The 22,053-nt window shown below is 35.9% G+C and overlaps 1 protein-coding gene across 2 annotated transcripts in view; it reads right to left on the bottom strand.

Moving 5' to 3' along the window:
- The window catches only part of nlgn4x (neuroligin 4 X-linked), a 168,645-nt gene extending 146,809 nt beyond the window's left edge, over nt 1–21,836 (bottom strand). The window contains exon 1 of one of the 2 annotated variants that reach the window (XM_018091124.2): nt 21,440–21,836. The gene's annotated coding sequence lies outside the window, so the exon portion shown is untranslated. The remainder of the gene's footprint in view (nt 1–21,439) is intronic. The other variant, XM_031895773.1, reaches the window with a different exon arrangement.
- Between the last annotated feature and the right edge of the window lie 217 nt (nt 21,837–22,053).

Below are 22,053 nucleotides of genomic sequence, written 5' to 3'. Positions count from 1 at the left end.
ATTCGTGGATTAGTAAATCAGCCCCTTGGATTCCAAAGTTTTACATTCCCATTTTGTGCCCTTAATAAACATTCAACTTGTAAACCGTAATTTGAATGTTGGGTTTAGTACAAAAAAAAAGTGAAATTGTTTTAAAAATTGCATCTTGAACATTGTTAAACCCTCCCTTTAATGTTTTTCAATTATTCTAATGTGTAGATAGGGATTGTTAGTTGACCTGCTTTTCAATGTTGGCCTTTCCAGGGCTTTAAACATTAGTCGGAAATTAATTATCAGATCGTCAAAAAGCTACCCAGGTATGGTCAACAGATTTTTTTCATGGTAGTATTTTAAATTAATTAACGTTTTTTATGTTTACTTTTTTGATTATAATTATAGAAAGTTGCATCTTTCTCCTGTGTTCTCATGTGCAAGGATTCTCAATAATGAGGGGAATTCTATATGGCTAAAATAATAGATGTTCTGTCTAGTTCCTGAGGCAGGCAATCAGAAATAGGGTCAATTCATTTATACTCAGAAGAGATGTTTAGTATAATCTACATTTAGGTAGTTCTACTTATTATTCCACTAGTGTATAATATCTGACACAGTGTTCGATTTACACCAATTAAATCTACTAATCTTTAAATATATAAGATTAGCCACTTTTATTGGAAAACAATTTTACTGACAAATGTTTTAATTAGAGACTGTTTCTAAAGCACTTACAGGTAAATTTTTTTTTTGTCCTATTAAGCGTTTCATAACACAAATTCATATTGTTAAGCAGTTTACTTGGCAGATCTTAAAAATATGTTTTCAGGTCTTTGATTCTACTTGTATTTGACTTTAATACTTCATTGAAATGTTTTCAATGTATTATTTGCTGCCCTGTTAGTTAGAAAAGTGTTTCTTTACCATAGCCAAGAACCAGAAGAATGCAACACATTTGCATAGAAGGCTTGTTTCTTCCATGTAGAGAGTAGGGTTGCCACCCAGCTAGTATTTGACCAACCTAGAGGTCAAATCACTGGCTAGGGCTTTTTCTACCAGAAATAATTTATGGATTTCTAAGGATGGCAACCTTACATATAAATCCCTCCCTTTCCTTTTCCATGTCTGATTATTCCCTTTTAACTAGCACCTAAAATGTAAAGCTCAATCATGTATAGCCAGTGACTTTCTGAATATGTCTAAACTGCACCTTTTGTGGGTTCTACCCTGAATAAAGCAAACAAATATTGGAAGATATTGATGGATATTTATGGCATTGCTTATTGCCAACCTCTAACTTTCAACAGTGCATAAACTCCATGCACATCTTGAAAATAAGGTCGTATAACAGTTGTGCTTTATTTGGTCTATTATTTAATTTAATTACAAATGACAGACTCAAATGGCTCAAGAGCACTTTATAAAAAAGTTGTTTTTTTTTTTTTTTGCTGGGATGTCAAGAGTGGCAGTTCAGGTTTGATCATCAATTCTGGGGAATATTTATTATTAGAGTCACATATGAAACCCGGCAGTAACAAGAATGACAATAGCTAAATTGTACAAAGCCTATTTCTAGCAAGTTTGGTTTTCATTATTTATTTTTTTTGATCATTTTTGAATTTTTTTGCCTTTCTCTTCTGACCCTTTATGGTTTTCAAATGGGGGCTAAACCCGGGTAGCTAAAATCAAGTGGAGACCAGTCAGGCTACAATATTAATATTATTGTTACTTATATTACTTATGTTTCTATGTAGGACCTTTCCTATTCATATTTCCATTTTTTTGTTAAAACTACTGCCTGGTTGCTTGGGTATATTAGACCCTAGCAAACAGATTCTTGTTGAAATACCAAACTGGAGAGCTGCTGAACAAAAACCTAAGTAATTGAATAAACATTCAATATAAAAAAAGACATTTTAATTTCCTGTATACTGTTTGATAACTCAATGGCTGAAAATCAAAAAAGGCAGTAGTCAACATAAGCATGATATATACATCTGCAGAAATCCAACCACACATTGGACCAGATTCCGTTTAGTGAGAAAAAGGTTTATCACATGAAAACTGTATGGGAAAAAAACTGGAATTGAATTTTCTTTGAATTAAATGAGTTCATGAGTTTTTACATAAACCAAAAGATAACTTTTTTTCTCATTGATTTGAATCTGGCCCTATTGTTGGGAAACCCCTGTACCTATCTTTTTTTTTTTTTTTAGTTCTAGTACAGGTATGGGATCCCTTATCCTGAAACCTGTTATCCAGAAAGTTTCGAATTACAGAAAAGCCATCTCCCATTGACTCCATTATAAGCAAATAATTCCAATTTTTAAAAATGATTCCCTTTTTCCCTGTAATAATAAAACAGTACCTTGTACTTGATCCCAACTAAGATGTAATTAATCCTTATTGGAGGCAAAACAATCCTGTTGAGTTTATTCAATATTTAAATGATTTTTTAGCAGACTTTAGTTATGGGGATCCAAGTTACAGAAAGATCCCTTATCCCGAAAACCCCAGGTCCGGAGCATTCTGGATAACAGGTCCCATACCTGTAGTGTATTTATAGTTGTCAATTTTAGACAGCTATTTGTCTCATCGGATCTCTGCTGAATTAGTTTTAACATCTTCAGCGTGTTTTAAACTGTCCCAGTGGAAATAGAGGATAGTGATAGCATTACTTATTAATTATATTTCTGTTAGTTGTACTAAAGCCAACGTGTTATCTTGTACAGTACATCGAGAAACTATAATGCATTCTAGGGCTTTTTTTTTTCTGGAAACCTGCCAAGTTTATAGCACTATACAGACTGTTTTGCTTTTGAGCAAGTAAATTCATGGTGTGTTAAATCAAATGTCTGTGGGTTATTTACAACTATTATGATGTGAGAATATACTTTGCACATATTTATAAACAATTGATAATATATGTAGCAGATGCTTAATGTAAGCTCTCAGGTCCCATTATTATATTTTACCTAGCCAATAACTCACTCACTATATATTGCCTTTGGTTCTAAATATCTTCCCATTTGCTAATTTTCTCATTTAAATATTTTAAATATTTATTTTTAATTCCAATCCTATAATATAAGAAAAACATATTATGCAGATTTTGCCTGGGGGTTGTTCTCAGTTCACAGGACAATTGTATATTTTAAATCAAACAATATGTAGAGTAACTCATTTCAAGCATTTATTTGTTCAGAGCAACCAAATTCAAATAATAAGAATTAGCATAAAAACATCATATGAAAAAACACACCACAAAGCAATGTCTTCCCTCTATCTGCATACCTCATGTCAGCCACTCCTGCCTGATGCGTTTTGCGCCATTGAGCATTTCATCATATGCAGAAGCTTCATAAACTAAAAATGTATGACCCTCATCACCCAACTTGCTGTCAGCATAACTTGGAAATTATAACTAATTACATCTATTATATATATATATATATTTCTTTATATCAAAACACATATTTACATATAAAAATGAACTACTATATTGTTTTTTTTAAGTCAAGAAAACATCATATTAAATACACAAATTCAAGTTTTATTTAATCTCAAATTATAACAGAAAAGAAATGCTATATTCTGATTGGTTGCTTTAGGTGATAAAAAGTATAGCAAACTTTGCTCCTGATATTACATAACCCCTTTTGTCTCTTACTATTACTATAGTTTAACAGTTGATAAATAGCCCATGCATGTTTTTAACTCTTGTAAAATTTTTGCTGGTATTACTAAAGGTTAATTAGGAAAAAAATGTTGTTTGGGTTTATTATATTGCTCTAACCAATACTACCAAGTACATTTAAAAAGTAAAAATTCCTGGGTATGAAAAATATTGAAAACAGTTTGATTGTAATCTGCTGCAAAAAAAAGCAGTTGCTCGTGGGGTTAATTAGGAAAAAGCACAAATTACAGGAAAACTTCTTTTGAAGTCAATAGGAATATCTGTATCAAGTGTCCCAATTAGCAATGCTGCAAGCCCTAAGCAAAATTCCTAAAGAGAAAGCTACAGAAACCAATGTAATGAATTCAAAAGCTTAGCTCTTTTGTACTCTACAATCAAAACTGTAAGTACTTTAGGCACGCTTACAGTGATCTGTATCTTAATTTGCAGAAGTCTGGACATTGGATGAAATTGTAATGTGCTGTACTGTACAGATGTGCATTTGGTGAGACTTCTTGACAAACTGTATCCATGCCTGGCAAAAAACAGAATCATTCCGGTCTTTACAATCTCCTTTAAACCAAATATTTTATCCGTATGACTCATTTTCTATGTATACACTGTCTTATTTTGCTTAATCCATTTCTCATTTATCAGCCCTTCTAGTTTCTAACATTTTAAAACAGTTTTTGTTTCACAGACTGCGTTCTCTTCCATCACTAACTTTTCCACTCACATAACTTGGTGGACCCCATGCAAACTGTTGCTTAATCTGCACAATGCACATGATAATACAGGTATGGGATCCCTTATCCAGAAACCCGTTATCCAGAAAGTTCCGAATTATGGAAAGCCCATCTCCCATAGACTCCATTTTAATAAAATAATTTAGAATTTTAATACTGATTTGCTTTTTCTCTGTAGTAATAAAACAGTACCTTGTAATTGATCCCAACTACGATATAAATAATCCTTATTGGATGCAAACCAATCCTATTGGGTTTAATTAATGTTTTATTGATTTTTTTAGTAGACTTAAGGTATGGAGATCCAAATTACGGAAAGACCCCTTATCCGGAATACCCTTGGATCCAAGCATTCAGGATAACGGGTCCTATACCTGTACAAATAATAAAGGGCTCATCATTTTTTAATTCTAAACTCGATTTAGAATTTTTTCAGAGAAAAAACGCTGCAACTTTTCCAAGATTTACTAAATGGCTAAAAATCTGAATTCAATAATTCGTCAGATTAAATGTTCTGGGTTCATGTAGAAGTAAATGTCAAAAAAGTTGAATTTTTTAATTTTCGAATTTGAAAATAAAATAAAATGAGAAATTATGGAATTTTAGTAATCTGCCCCCAAATGTCATTTGAGACCATTGACCATTCCATTCTAATATACATTTTCTATTGTCCTTTGATATTTAGGGGCTGATTTACTTACCCACGAACGGGTCGAATGGAGTCCGATTGCGTTTTTTTCGTAATGATCGGTATTTTGCGATTTTTTCGTATGTTTTGCGATTTTTTCGGATTCTTTACGAATTTTTCGTTACCAATACGATTTTTGCGTAAAAATGCGAGTTTTCGTATCCATTACGAAAGTTGCGTAAAAAGTTGCGCATTTTTCGTAGCGTTAAAACTTACGCGAAAAATGCGCAACTTTTCGCGTAAGTTTTAACGCTACGAAAAATGCGCAACTTTTTACGCAACTTTCGTAATGGATACGAAAAACTCGCGTTTTTACGCAAAAATCGTATTGGTAACGAAAAATTCGTACAGAATCCGAAAAAATCGCAAAACATACGAAAAAGTCGCAAAATGTTCGTTTTCAAGTCGGAACTTTTCCAATTCGGGTCGGATTCGTGGGTTAGTAAATCAGCCATTTAGATTTCATCCTGGTTCACTTATTTTTAATTGATTCATACTTGTGTCTTTTTCTTACAAAAACATGTCCCACTTAATGTGGGATCACTCGAAGGGTATGCAATTGGTTCACTGTTCTCCTTATGCATTCTGAGGCAGGTTTACTCAGATTCAAATTGGGCAATTCTTAAGGTTCTGAGTAGCAGTAGCAGTAGCAGCTTCTGAGGAAGTGGCATGTTGCCATGAAACGTGTTAAGCAAGGCTCTTTGTGATGTTTTTAATCTGGAAGCAATAAAGAAATATTTTTACTGAGAGAGAATCCAGTGCTCCGCTTCAATCCTTTCTTACTGCTGCTTAAGTACGCCTGGATCGGGGGCGTTTGGAAGCGTGGTAGCACGGGTAACCAACATATGGGCTACTTTCCTGGTGAGTGCTCCCCTTATTTATAATGTGAATTAAGGTTCTGAGTAATCAGAACAGTTATTAAACACATTCCTAACTGCCTGGTAAGTGTTTGTCAGAATCTATCACTTTTTTCTAAGCAATTGTGCCAAAATCCATGCCTTTGTTTCTGCAGCAATAGCTAAAACACATACAGTATATAGTCCCTCATCCTATCCCAACAACAATTTTGCAATTTTTTAAAGACTGGATTTCATTTTCTAATACAGTTTTCCTTCTCTCACCTAATTTATAACAGGATTTCCAGTGGTTGAAATCTGCTCTTTCTGTGAAACCAGTGTTTGTACATTGCTTTTAGAAAGTGGTTTAAATTTGGTTGCTTCTAGCAGCTTGCCTATGCTAAGGAATGGTTTAGACTATGGAGAAGGAACTATTCACAAAGAGAGTTTCATGCACCTGTCTACCAAAGGATATCTGTTGAAACACAACTTTTATTTTTCTATTAAAATCATTATGGCTGATGTGCGTTTCGTGCGTCATCACACTTAATCATAGGTGCCTATAAGTGCGATGACGCATGAAACATATCAGGCTTAATGATTTTAATGAAGACATAAAAGTCGTATTAGATGAACATCCTTTGGTAGACTGCTACATGGAACTCTCTTTGTAAATGCTTGTTTTGCCTCCTGAAGCTATGGGTTCGGGGCTCTACGCACCCAGACCACCATCCGACAATGGTGAGTGCTAGTTATTTATAACACTGCTTTCAACTAAGTCTGCAGTTACAACTGTGTGATAGGCCCAGGGTTTATACACACACGGCATTGATTTTACTTGGGTAGGTCCTGATATTTCTACTTGTTTCACTTATTACTTGGCTTTTTCTACTTGTTTCTCTCATGACTTAGCTTGGATGCATTTAGAGAGTCCCTCTTTTTTAATTTTGGGATTATATTTTGGACTTCTTTTGGTAGATTGTTTTTGGAGATTTTTGGGAGATTGTTTTGTCAAATGTACATCAAGGCAATAGGATTCATTACTTTCCTTCATTTTCTTATAATTACTGGGTAAAAGCATGTTATCATCATCTATTTTAGTAATTTTTAATATGGAAAATTGTTTAAAATAGACAGTGGTTATTATATACAGTATTAATGACTTAATCAGCTTTGAATGTATTTAACTTTTTCTACAGTCATGTCAGGCCCTAATTGGTTGAAAAATTCAATTATAAATAACTAACTTGGTTTTTTAAGAATTTTTTTATGAATAAATTATATTTCTATGGAGAAAAAGTATATTTTGCTTTCATATGTTTGGAATACTCTGGTATGATTAAAAAAAAACTATAATAATATATTACATAACACAGATAAATGGATGTATATTAAAGCTCTTAAACTGATTTATATGGCATATCTGAGACTAGAGTATTATCCATGGAATTGTTCTCACTGGAAGGTGAATAAAATAAATGTTTGGTCTAAAAAAGCATTTTTCAGATCCAGCAGTTGGAGCCAAACAATATATAACATTGTATGTAATGAAGGAGTGCTATATGAACAAGGAGTTGTACAGAGCACAATTTCTATATTCAAAAAAGGGTGTCATCTAAACCACCAGCTCAAGTTGAGCTGACCACACTGTTAATACATTTTAATTCATTGTAATCGTATTTCCTGTCTTTCTAGATCTACCCAATTCTGGAATGGAGGTGTTTATATCATTAAACAATATGTAACTATGCTAAGCTATTCTAAATGCTAAGCTATTATAGAAGATTCATAAGGGAAGTGTCAAGTGTACAATATTAAGACATTTTTAGACATGCCCTTAGGTCACACTACCAAGAAGGGCAGCAAGGCTAGTAGAGTAAAGGTGGCCATACACGGGCCGACTATAGCTGCCGATATCGGTCCCTTGGACCGATTCGGCAGCTAATCGGCCCGTGTATGGGGAGACCAGAGCGGCCTGGCCGACCGAGATCTGGCCTGAAATTGGCCAGATCTCGATCGGCCAGGTTAGAAAATCTGGTCGGATCGGGGACCGCATCGGCTCGTTGATGCGGTCCCCGATCCGACTGCCCCATTGCCGCCCACATAATCCGATAATCCCTGGGGCCAAACGATCAGATTATTTTTTTTTAACCTAAATGCTCCCCGATATAGCCCACCCGTAGGTGGGGATATCGGGGGAAGATCCGCTCGCTTGGCGACATCGCCAAGCGAGCGGATCTGCTCGTGTATGGCCACCTTAACAGCTGATACTAAGAAAGGCTAGACAAACTATTCATCTTAAGCAAGGAACGAGGGAGCTTGTGTTTTGTTTTTTCTTACTCTTCATTACAAACATGCCATACAGTTCAAGACAGACGTCCACTGGGTAAGACCTGAGAGGTCCCATAAGAACAATACAAGCATTCCTTGCTGGGTTAAAAAAAACCTCTAAAACAAAAAATAGAACTTGTAGTCACTATCATTAATTAAAATCCATGAACACTTGCCAAAATATTATTTTGTGTGGTCATAATGATTCCACAAAAACAATACGTAGGTACAAATAACTGTATACAACTTGGGAAAGTCTTGGCTACTTTTAATGTTTTTTAGATGTGTGTTGCTTATATTTTACAATTTGACAAAATAAGGTATGTTTTTGTTATACCAAAACCACTTTTAGAAAGATCCCTATAGGTTGTTTTCTGTTTCTTCAATAGTTTATTCTTCTTTGCATATATCACACTTAACACCTAGGGGAGTTCCTGGGGAATTTTTCCTTCAATCAGGGGTGGTTGAGATAAATAGTGCATCCTTTTAACGGTTTTCTTTACCAACTTTCTTCGAGTCAGTTAAGTCTAGCAACATCATTGTATTATGGCAAATAAATAGTTGCGAGTCTACAAGATGTTAGCATGTAAACATGATTATTTTGGACAAATATAATGTCTTGAAATATTTAAAGGACAAAAAGTGCTTAATCATTTTGAAAATAGTCACAATATATGGCATGAATTTTAAATGAAGCAAATATCCTGTCAGGACAAAGAACAAATACTGACTACTGATTTAAGACAGAGATTAATAGCTAAGCTTACAATGGCTCAGTTACAAGTCATGCTTAATAAGTTGCCATTGATCCCATTGGTTTACAGACATAGCTGGATGCATCTTGAAGTGTTTTAGGTGGAAGAGGGTTATGAACTGTGCATATAGTACTAAGTAAGCACTAAAAGGGTGGTTTGTTGTACAGTTATACAATTGAAGAGTCCAATAATCATCTGCTATTTAAGTAAGCAAGCAACTGTTAAGTGGATATCGAAATTCAAATTCCACTTGTTAGGCTAGGCAGTCAGATGGGCATTTCTCAAAGAGTTTTATTGTGTTAGATCTTCTACACTTTGAGCCGTTAAATACAGAATGTATTGTACAGTGTTAGCTATAGTTCGGAAAAAGTTAAAAAAAAATTCTGGTAAGGTGATACTGTCTGATATATGTCATTATGCAAGCTTTCAAGGAAAAGATTAACAATGACATCATTTCATCAGGCTTTTTTTTATGTCACAGTAGTAACTATGGCTTCAAGAATGGAATTTCTGGATATGGTATTGTATCTGTCAACTCAGTTAACCCTGAGATACCAAGCTATGATGGCATATTGTAAACTCCTTATTATATTGGCATAACTAATGTTGAACAATCATTTATTAGTGTTCATTATTGAAGGGAATGATGCAAGCAAAGTTTTCAGGTGAACAACAGAGTTTCTCCCTAAGTATCCTAATCGTCAAATAATCAGAAAGCCTGTATCATTTACATAACCCCTGCTTCTTAAAATTCAGTATGATGGAAGTAAAATTAAAAAAAAGTCAGCTTTTGTGTTCATAATAAACATGGGGTACATTTTTGCTATGCTTGAAATACCACCCCTTTTAAAATTAACATTAATATTATCAGAATACCTTCAAAACTGCCAATACCTTTAAACATCCATTCATCTGCCTTGGGCAGCCACCTTATACACTATACACAATATTTTGGCCAACAATTATATACGACTAGGGGTTAGTAATATTCAGTTGGTCATGGCCTGTATACACAGAACAATATAGCTTTTGGGTGAACGGATATATTTTAACTGCTCCAATTGAAGTGATGTGATGTGAATGAGCACAATCACTTATTAGAAAAGGCAGTAGTGTTCCATACAATGAAGTAGATTTAATCTTGGTCAAAACTTAAATCAACACCGCCTGTGTATAAATGCCTTTGATTAAATATTTTTTGCATATAGAATAGCTATTCACCCAAAACAATATGTATAATTTACACTAAATTTTATTATAAGAGAACAAGTATACACAGCAAATTCACTGCTATAAAGGCATCCTGCTTTGACACAATGCCACTGACTAGTGGCACCTTATGTCAAGTATTGATTCCATTTTGTCACCATAAGCAGCTAATGTGCCATGATATTGTCACCATTTAAGCAAAGCATTCTGTAGCGACCAAAGAAAAACAGAACACTATTCAAGAGAAATCACCGTCACAGAGATGTGAATCATACACAGCAGGTGATAAATACATGTTCTAATAATGTTTTTGTTGAAAAGGGAAAGTTACTGTAAATATCATCTTGGGCAAAAACGGTTTTCCATGCATGACCAGGATGCAGTAAAAGAACATTGACTGAGAGAAATGATTCATTACTAAGAAAAAAAAAACTACAAAATGCTGATATTAACAGTTACTAAAATAAAAAATCTCTACATTTCCATTTCAAATCGTGTATATACAAATGTCACCACCATGTAAAGCAGTAAGAGAAAAATGCTCAAGCTTAAGGGTATTTTTTTATGTTTCTCTGCTTGTCATATGGTGCTAAGGAAGGTTGCTTAGAAATCTGATTTATAAGGCACTGTTATTTAAGCCAACAGGTATATTTAATGGTGTATCACCTTTTTCTGATTAGCTGTTCATATTAAGTTAAGTTCTTATTTTATAGTCTATTTTATACAATATATATATATAGATGTCTACACTGTCTACATATCTACATAGCGCAATCCAGTGAAAGATTATAGTATGCACATGCATTGATTGCAGTACTTTGGTTCTCATAAACTGTTTTAGTGAAGCGTCAGTTTACAGATGCACTGCTACACTGAAAAATCAGATTACACAGAAAACCAATCACAGCTCAGGCAAACAAATTGAAGGAGTTCATCGAGCTGCTAAGATTTATTTGGGATTTGCATCATACCTCATTTAGCTGCATGAAAAAACCTTCACTGGCACGAGCTATGCTGGCTTTTCTAACTAATAATTTGTGGAGGCATTGCTGAAACTTAGCATAAGGAGACCATCCATAATGGCTCATAAAAATTCTCTACAGAGGTTCAGCCCATGATAATAACTATTAGAGTATAGGCAAGGTCAAGGAATTTGCACATCAGTCATCTAATAATAGGGGTTTTATTCATAAAAACAAAGTGTATTTTAATTGAAGGATTTAAAAAAGAATGCCTCAAGTCTGTCAGTGCAGGAATGAAAAAATCATATTAAAGGAGAACTGTGATACACCTATAAAATATATGTGCGCTAAACTGCAGTGGATGCTTAACTTTTTTTTTTTACCACTAGGATTTATGATTTATGATTTATGTCTTTATAGTTTTTGAGATATAATTGCTTTATGGGTATACTTTCCTAACCCAACATTTTTTCCTCCTGCAAACAACTCATGCTTTGTGTCCGTAGGACATTTGAAATTAATGACTCCTGCTGGTATCAGCCAGTTAGAGCAGGTGATATCTGTCAGCAATTCACAGCAGGAGTGTGATGTTTGCAGCATTATATAAAAAGGTTGGGGAACTTACAACAAACCTTAAACCGTATAAACATATATAAGAAAATTGTAAAGTCTATTTGTGAAAACAGATTTGTTAAATGTGCATTAGGGTTTAGTGAAGTTTTTGAGATAGCCGTATGTTAGTATAATAATTTCCTTTCCACTCAGTAAGTGGAAGGTTCTCAGTGCATGACTATCATTCAGAAGAAAACCAGGGAAAAGGGATAGTTATGCATGAGATTACAGCAAGTGTGCTGCAACTCCTTAGACACCATTAGGTTTATTGCAGTTATGTCCACAAGAGCCATGAGTATTCTGTAAGTACTATGGTTATAAATGGTGCTTACTAATTTCATTATTTATAATCAATGCCTGGTGGTGTAATTTATGTCACATGATTCACTTATAGTAAATAATGTACCCCTTATTGCAAATATAAGGATATTAGAAGTCACTGAGGACTTCTATGACCAAGTAAAAGGCAAAGGAACTCGAAGATGACTTCTAATCTTTATATTTTACAACATGGGGAATTTATTTATTATTACACACACGTTTTCATCATGTGACAGAAATTAAATTACTAAGCACTGATTTTAACTAATGACATTAGTAAGCACCATTTATAATAATATAATTTACAGGATATTCATGGCTTTTGTGTATGAATAAAATAATATACTTTGTTTTTTGTAAAATATAAGAATATTAGAAGTTATCTTGATATTTCATGCCAGCTGTATAAAACCAGTCAGCCTTAGGCTTTGTGCCTTTATAAGGTTGGACTGGATTCCTCTGTAACTTCTGTCTTTTAGTTTTACAATAGGAGATATTCCCAATTTTATACAGGGCAAAAAAAGTTACTCCAAATTAAGTAAAACTACACCTTCCAGCATCCCTCAATCAGCTGATCAGAACTAGATTTAGAACAAGACTTAGTTCTGGAATACAGAATATTCAGTACAGCAGAGTCCAATTCATCACTGGACAATTCACAAATTGATTCTGACATTATCCATAAAGGCATAGGAGGAGCTGTGCAAACTGGTGTTTTATATATATATATATATATATATAAATGAAGAACAGAGTGCCGCAAACACAGGGACTTTAAAAAAGAACAAAAAATCTAAATGTGTTCTTCAGGGACAAACCTGACCCTGAAGAACACATTTAGGGGCACATTTACTAACCCACGAACGGGCCGAATGTGTCCGATTGCGTTTTTTTCGTAATGATCGGTATTTTGCGATTTTTTCGGAAAATTATCGCGACTTTTTCGTTACCAATACGATTTGTGCGAAAAAACGCAAGTTTTTCGTAGCCATTCCGAAAGTTGCGCAAAATCTTTTCGTAGCGTTAAAACTTGTGCGAAAAGTCACGATTTTTTCGTAGCGTTAAAACTTGCGCGAAACATCGCGCCTTTTAAGTTTTAACGCTATGGAAAAGGCGCAACTTTTTGCGCAAGTTTTACCGCTACAAAAAAATCGCAAGATTTTGCGCAACTTTCGGAATGGCTACGAAAAACTTGCGTTTTTTCGCGCAAATCGTATTGGTAACGAAAAAGTCGCGATAATTTCCAAAAAGTCGTAAAGTCGCCGAAAAAATCGCAAAAAATACGAAAAAGTCGCAAAATGTTCGTTTTCCAATCGGAATTTTTCCAATTCGGTTCAGATTCGTGTCTTAGTAAATGTGCCCCTTAGTGTTCAAAATGTTGGATTAATAAAGATTTTTTGTTCTTTTTTTAAAGTCCCTGTGTGTGCGGCACTCTGTTTTTCATTTTACATAAACTTCTGGCCAGCACCTGGGGCAGTTGATTGTTTGTAGGGAGTGCTCCGTTTGTTTCTTATATTTATATATATTTGGCTTCCCCATAATTAAAAGAACTGAATACCTAATTTTATATTATTCTAACATGTTATTATTACTTAATGTTGTCATATCATTTATTCAGTTTGATGAGTACTGTATGTATATGTATGAACCCATGAGCTAATATAATCTTAAACTTATTATTATAATTATTATTATTCATGTTTTGAGCTAAAACGTACAAATTTAATTTAGGGTTTCCAAAACTTGAATGTTCAAGATTTATTAAGTGTAAAAAAAAAACACTTGAAAAACTTGAATGTAAAAATTCATGTAGAAGTCAATTGGCCTAGGCAAAATGTAGGCAGTTTCTTTAATTCATACTATTTAAGTTTTCCACATTTTTTTGAAAGTTGGTAGATGCATTGAAAAGGCTTAATAGAAATAGCAAATTTTATATAACAGTTGGGATCAAGTATCTTATACTTGATTCCAACTAATATATAATTAAATCTTATTGGAGGCAAAACAATTCTACTGGTTTTAATTAATATTTAAATTTTTTTTAGTAGACAAGGTATGGTGATCCAAATTATAGAAAGTCCCCTTTTCCAGAAAACCCCAGCCCAGAGCATTCTGGATTACAGGTCCCACACCGATTGTAAATAAGGCTCCATTTATTTATCTGTTATAAAAGTTAACAATGGCCCATTTATTTTGTGTTGACTTTGGCTTTGGCTTTGTTCTTAAACGAGAAGGAAAGTAATTTTGGCATTTTACTGCCAATAGATTAGACATATTAGCTTCATAGCTTCCTGCTTGCAGCTCAGCCATTATAGCTCAGATTACACATTCCTAAGGGTGGGGGAGTGAGTTTTATGGCAGCAGGAGAGGAGAGAGAGGAGAGAACTGTGCAGACTCTGGCCCCGGGAATGAAGGATTTTTCTGAGAGAGGAAGTCAGATACCCTAAGAACATGTTTACAAAAAAGGAGACAAGAAATTCTGTGTTTCTTTTGATAGAGGACTCTGCAGCATTACTGTATGTACTTATGGCTTACTTAGTTTTACCTTTCCATCTCCTTTAAGAGGTGGCCTATGCTAGGAACTCCATTCATTATGACCACTGTTCTGAGAAACACCATAATTTGTATGCATGTGTTTGATCTAAAAACATAATTACAAGTGTATATTACCATACTTATTACCATATTTCAAGATCTCTAGTGCAGTAACTGGAAAAATGTTAAATTGTTAGAAATATGAATTATGTGGAGAGAAGAGCTTCAACCAGGTTTATTTATTAAAATATCGAAGCAGCACTACCTTAATTACTTTTTGATTTCAGAGAACTAACCTTATAACGAAATAGCAAGAATCCATTAACAGACTGAGTGTAAACAACTATCCGGGCGCAGAGTATTGGGGAAGAAAGCACAGGTATTTTGTTATATCATTTAGATCGTAGGAATACTAAGGCAAACAAGAGGAGAACTATTAAAAGGTGACAGAACCGAGTACATAACCCTGTCAAATGTGGGGATCGAAATGGCTCAGAGCATAAATGCTTTACAAACATTGCTTGAGTGCACCTGAGCTGAACTGTGACAGAGAAGTACCGCTGTTTGAAATGAGAACTCCATATTGATCTGCGTGGCTTATTGCCAGCTCTCCGCTTACAGTTAGACCTTTATTATCAGCCTTCTCACAGAATATTTAAACTTCTAACATACAGGATATAGGATAGAAGTTCAACATGCTAGTCATTTTCTTTTTAAATATCATTAATGCATGGAATGTGCTGCTTACTTGGGTACAGAACTGGGTTATCTTATTTTCCGCTTTGCATGTGACTCTGTCACTATGAATGGCTGTCACCTCAAAGGGATATAGTTCCTATGAAAGCTGGGGGGGTTGTATTGGGAATCTGTCAAAAACAGAAGCAAGACTCTTCTGTTATGTATGCAGAATTTACCCAGTCAATTAGTACAGCACTGAACTATAAAAATGTTTCCTCATAAGGGTTCTGTTAAATGTTTTCAATTAAGTACCCTCAATTAAACCCAGCTACTCTACAATTCTGAGACAAGCAGATTATACCCCTACCGCATTCAATGAACAAGTGTGAAAACCTTAATTAACGACAGTTAAATCTGAAACAGACACTAGTATTTTATCACTGATTTTTAGCAAACATTTTTGACGTAGTTAAAAGGGACATTTATGTTTGCCTTTGGTGTATATTTGATGTATTTCTGTATTTTACTAATAAAAAAGAAAAGATAAATAAGCAAATAAATAAAAATGCTATGGCAAAAAGCAAAGTAATTGCTACATGATCTTTGCTGTACCAAACTGGAAAATATATGGCACCTGACAAAAGGGTTATTTTCAGTGTAATTCCAATAAAGGCACTGAAGCCGCGTTTAAATAAAAAGCACTGGGCCATGGCACATCATTCATGATAGTTACTGCAAATCAAGTGTAAAAAATGCTTAAAACGGCCATTGTTATAGTCTTTGAAATGGGCCAGCTAAATATAATCTCTGCCTGTCCATATGGAATTAAAATATATTGTGTCTGAAATGAAAAAGAGGGACCTGGAAGCAATGCAGAAAAGAGTTTAAAAAACACTGAGCGAATCCATACAGGCCATACAGGCCCTCTGATTGGATGTCTCTTGAGTGAACTCATTAGCTGATCACTGGAGTCACTACCCTGATGGTCGATATTCATAGGGCATGCTTACAAAGTGCTGAGTGATGACAAATGACTTCAGTAAAAAATTAATGTCTGTAATGCCTTTAGGGATATTTGAAATCCTCAGGGAATATTTATCAATGCAAGTGCAATACCTAGAACAGCATTATTTTGCCCTGCCGATCCAACATACTTGGGGGCACAAGGGAAAGTTGCACATGACACAATTACATCTGACACATCAAAACACACAACTGTATGAGAATACTTTGTAATTGCAAGCACTTTCAGCATCAAATTGACTTCTGCTTATGACTTTTTAAGTGCAAGTCTTCCATGCCTATTGGTCCAGTCCTTTAGGGTGGGGATAGCTCTAGGGTTCTCCTGCCTTAATAGGTGTACTTGCATGCAATTGTGCATACAATATTAGGACTGATTTGGTGGCAGTGTCATACTTACCATGGGATGTTACCTGAGCCCTCCACCAGCCCCCCCTGGACCCACGCCCCTCACACTCCTGCACACAAGCTTGCACAAAAAATCCCTAGCCCTTTCTTCCATGATATACCTTTTTTGTGGCTCCAGGGGGGCCCCAAGGAGGTGCAGGTGCACCCCTCACCCCTGATAGTTAAGCCACTTCTTGGTGGGTGCAATAGAGTTTGGTGAAAATGTATGCAAGTGCAGTGTTTATACACAATACACACAACTGTGTCCATTGCTTTTGCCCATTAATTGTGGCTGCGGTAGTTAATGAGCCCTCTTGTGTTTATTTGTGCTCTTATGGTAATTGTAGAAATAATGGTTGAGTTAAACATCTTGTTGCTATTTAAAAAGCCACATGGTTTGGTAAATGATGATACTTGTGTGACCTTGACAGGAACAGTCTTTCCACTAAAATGCTAAGCTTTAAGCAGCTAAATATAATCTCAGCTTGTTCATTCTGTATTACTGTACAATATTGTGAATATGGAAAAGGTCATGCAAGCAATGCAGAGTTCAGTTGAATGTAAAGACTGTCTTTCATACATGCCAATGATTGGGCCACTCGTGAGGTGCTCAGTGGTTGTTTAATGGCATCTCCACAATGACGGTTGATACATTTTCTGCATGGTAACTGGTATAATATATATAAATGTAAATAGTTCATTACTATTTAACTAGAGAAACCATATAGAATTTTAAACAACTTCATATATCCATTAAACATTTCAATTTTCCCCTCTCTGTACTGCTTGTTATGTTAATCAGTTGATTTCTCTTAAATTGTGTGAACACCATTTAACAAAATAGAAACAGATGAACGAATAATAATTTTAAGAAAAATGACTTAAACAAAAAAACTCTAAAACCATTGATAATATTGAATAAATGCTTTTAGAAATTTCCTTAGAATTACAAAAAAAATTAGATGGATTTTCCTTTTCTGCTAGCCGATGTATTAAGGCATGTCAAGTTTCCTTTTGAAAAGCATCTGATTTACCATTTTGTTGCTTCTTTGTGTTACACATATTGCACTGAGCCATGTATCAAAGATATAAGCCTTCTACTCATTGGTTTCTACAGCTTGCAATTGAGTGTCTCCTCCCCTATCCCTGACATGATAAACATGACGTAAGCAAACCATGATGGGCCTTTTCAGCACTTAGCTATTTTCCTGAGAACCCTCCTAATTAGTAGTCTGCAGTGATTAGTTGATCAGTTTATCAGCTCAACTACTCATTAAAATCTGAGTTTTTATTAGCACTATATATGACCTACAATATATTACAAGGCCAAATATACCATCATGTCATGCCCTATAGCCCTAACACACTTTAGATTTGCCATTTAAGAGTTTATAGTATTTCTAAAATGCAGGATCCATATGAAAAAAAACTAGTATTAGAATTGTTGATCTTGGTAAGCTGTTTGCCCAAGGTTGGAGTACAATAAGTTAGGTAAAGATGACATGTGTATCTTGTAAATGAAATGGCCTATGAGTAAGCCTTGTGTGTATGCTTTTGATGCTTCCTTAGCTTACGCCTCCTCCCCCGGCCTGTTGACATTGTGTGCTTGTCTATACAGCACTCACAGATTGGGTCCCTGCAGCACTAGCAGGTTCTTCATCAGCCACTCATGGACAATGGAAGCCAGATACTGTAGGATAGCAAAAGAAATTCATCAGGAAACACAATCAATGAATTGTGTTCTCATATGGTCTAGAGTTTTTGATGACCTTTCCATGTACTGAAGAACCTTTAAAACCCCTTTGGGAATCCTTGTAGATGACACCTATAGATACATGAGTCACATTGCCAACATACTTGTTTCAGATGCTCTCTCAGATGCACATTTGCATTTGTGTATGCACAATCAACAAGAGAGCGAATTCAGAAAACACTGACATTTCACTCCAGGTTGGCTAATTGAATACAATGCAAAAAGGGAAGAGTTCCCTAGTGTTTCAGATGAATTGTTTAAACATACAGTATGGCAGAAAAGTGGCAGTCAGGTGTCCTTTGGAAATTATTTATTGACTTTCATTTGCATTTCTTGTAAGATTGATGTCCTGAACTTTAAGACTAATGGAAAATCCTCCAGAACTGCGTAGGGAATAGCTGTCAATAATTTCATTGCAATGGCATAATACTCTAGAATGTGAAGAACAGATTTCTAATTAGCAAAGTCAACACCTAATCATTCAGTGAGTGACTGGAGGTTCTGCATGAGCGCATTCCTATTCGACAGTAATGTTAGAAATATGCCCTTAATCATAAATGTGAGCACAGGATCAATTCGTAAAACAGCACCACACACACATCTTGCAAATAAGCCAATAAAGTGTTAAGTTCCCGTGATCCAGCCAATGTGTTCTTTTGGAAGAGTTTGATTTATCAGATTGGTGTAGGTGACCGAGAAGGCCATGAGTGAATAATGGAGGCTCTGATACACTTGTTGGTCTTTAAATATAAAATAGATCACTCTCGGAGAGACCTTATATGTGCATCAAACTAAATCTTTCATGTAAGTGACCAGTGAAGAAAAAGGTTGTTGATAAAAAAAGTGTACACACTACCACCTTGTGGATTCATCTTTAAAGGACAGACACTGTCTCCTGTAGCTGTAACCCGTTTATGATTTCTGTAATTTACGACTGGCTAGAATCATCTCCTGTACAGGACTAGCCATTTAATGACTCACTACAGTATGAAGCCAGTCCAATATATTTATATCTTGCAAATAAAAACGCAGCATGAATTCTTAAAACCCGAAGGCATCGCATTAGCAAAAGAAGCCAAAGCCTTTGCTTAATGATACAAATGTATCCAGAGTTACTCTCTTCTCATATCATTTCAGCTTTCATCCCAGTCTATTATTTAATAGTCAAATTTGGATATAGAATTCCAGTGCAGACTATGAGAGTGAGAAAGGACAGAAACAGCATAAAATGACCCATGATGCATATGGCTAGAAGCCTTAATGTGTGCAAAGTCCATATGAAATTTGGGTTATCAGCCTAAAATGGCATATTGGATAATCTGTTAATACAAGTATAACCAGCAATTCAGCTACACACAAAAGTCATTTGCAATTTAAGGTTTTATGGGGTCCTTTTACCACAATATTCCAGGGTTAGAGGAGCACCAGCGATCGCATGTGCATGTGGATATGAATGCTAATATATAACCCAAGAGTCAAAAGCAATGCCATAAAGAAGACACCCAACAATCTCCCGCTCTGTATTAGTATAATTACTGTCATCTGTTTGATTATGTTTTACTAAACCCATAAATACTGGACAAAAAAAAAAAAAAAATCTTGACCCATTCAAATTCCCTTTGCCAAAACCTGCAATGCCAGGAATTAGTGACAGTAGTTCATCAGTGCACTGTTCCATAATGCACCATTATGGTAGAATGGGCCTGCAAAGCAGCATCGCCACCCTGGCACTGAAATGGTTAAAGGGGAACTTTTCACAAAAATCCCTTTGTGAGACATCTGTGTGCATCTGATCTGAGCGACTGGTGCGATTAGTAAGTCATATGAAGCTAGCATCCACCCTCGGACATTATCAACGTTACTCATGTAATATGTGACTGCATCAACCTGCACAATATTTGTCACAGACACTGAACCTGGCAAAGGTGCCAGATGCAATATTACAGATTGGGGCTTACAGGCTACTGAGTTCCGACTTGCTGTAAAAAAAAAAAAATCACTGCATGCAGAACTGTGAGGGGACTTTACAGCCTGTGTCAATTCAACCAGCATTAGGATGCCACATGGGCTAATGCCTGCAAGATGAAACCAGCCACATATCTTAAAGAAGGGATGGGTGAGGGAAAACTGTATATTTTACTAGGGGGTGAGTGGGGGGGGAGCAACTGAGTTCTGGTGAAGATTTGCCCTAATTGATTTAGCACTGCAAAGACTGCAGGGTGGGCTGTAAATGGACAACATGCCTAAGGGGGGGGGGTATGGTGGGATCTTTACTGGCAGCATTTTTGTAAACTTTGCAGTTGCTGCTGGTAACATGAGCATTATCTGGGCTCCTACTGAATGTGCAGCATTTGGTTCATGCAATGCAAGGTGCAGCCTAGCAATAAACCAACACAGAAACCATGTCATGAGCAGCCTTGCAATAGGGCATCATAGCCCCAGCTTCACATAATGCCCTTCAATTCCAGCCCAAAACAACACCATTCAGCACCCCATGTGCCCCCAACCTGCCCCAACACATGCCAGCATATTGGTACAAAGCAGAATAAAACAGACACAGCCAGTCTGATAACATTGGGGAGAAGGATACAAACTGCGACTCCTTTTTTTTTCTGCTCAGATTTTCCTCCTGATCTTTCTCCCCCCCGACTCTTTGCATTTGTCTGAAAGGCTGATTAGCTACTTTGTAAACACCACACACAGCCCCCTTTTTTTTTACTGTGTCTTTCCACAGATGCGACTGCAGCAAAATAATGGTATCGGTCGGGAAGCTATACAGCATGTATATAGATATATATTGTATGGGGAGATGAGCAGGGGGACAGGGATCGCTGTGCAGCACAACAGAAAAAGTATTGACTTGTAACCGTTGGGGAAAAGTAGTGGCAGACAGGACTGCAGCAAAGCCAAGCTCAGTAGCACACACACAAATCCATGGAAAACTCATTTTCCCCTACCTTGATCTTGCACAGCGACAGCAGGGAAAGCGACAACAGGAGAAGCGACAACAGGGTAAGCGACACAGATGCTCCGGTGCAGCCAAATCCCGCAAAGGAAATTTCCTAATCGTGATACCTCGAAGCCGATCGGGCTCCCTTTATGGCTTCATCCAAATAAACATGTTTGTTTCCAATCCAAGGCGATCTCTTGCCCGACCGAAGGAATGCGACTACCCAGAAACAGAACGATGTGCTGAGGGCAGAGAGAGGGAAGAAAAACAGGGCTGTGTATTCGCTGAGCAGGAAAATACATTGGAATCAGTGAGAGGAGGCTCTGCTAGTAAAGAGCTCTGATTGCCTATGCAGAGACAGGGAGAGAGAGAGAACGATCTGCAAGAAAAAAAAAAAAAAAAAAAGGGATTGAGGAGGGAGAAACGACCAGGCTGTACCAGTCATTCTCCTTTAGCTATTGGAGCAAACTGAATGAAATTTACCAAGCCGACAGCCAATAGTTTGTTGCAGTCTGCATCATCTCTATAGAAACCGTATCTACATCTGCACGCTAATGAAAAGAGCAGCTAATTCTAGCGCAATTTCAATCGAACGGCGAGGTTGTCGGTGCGACTACAAAG

This window comes from Xenopus tropicalis, chromosome 2, assembly GCF_000004195.4.
Source record: "Xenopus tropicalis strain Nigerian chromosome 2, UCB_Xtro_10.0, whole genome shotgun sequence".
Lineage (NCBI taxonomy): Eukaryota > Metazoa > Chordata > Amphibia > Anura > Pipidae > Xenopus > Xenopus tropicalis.
Note: the sequence above shows the minus strand (reverse complement) of the source record. Positions and strands in the feature narration are given on the sequence as shown.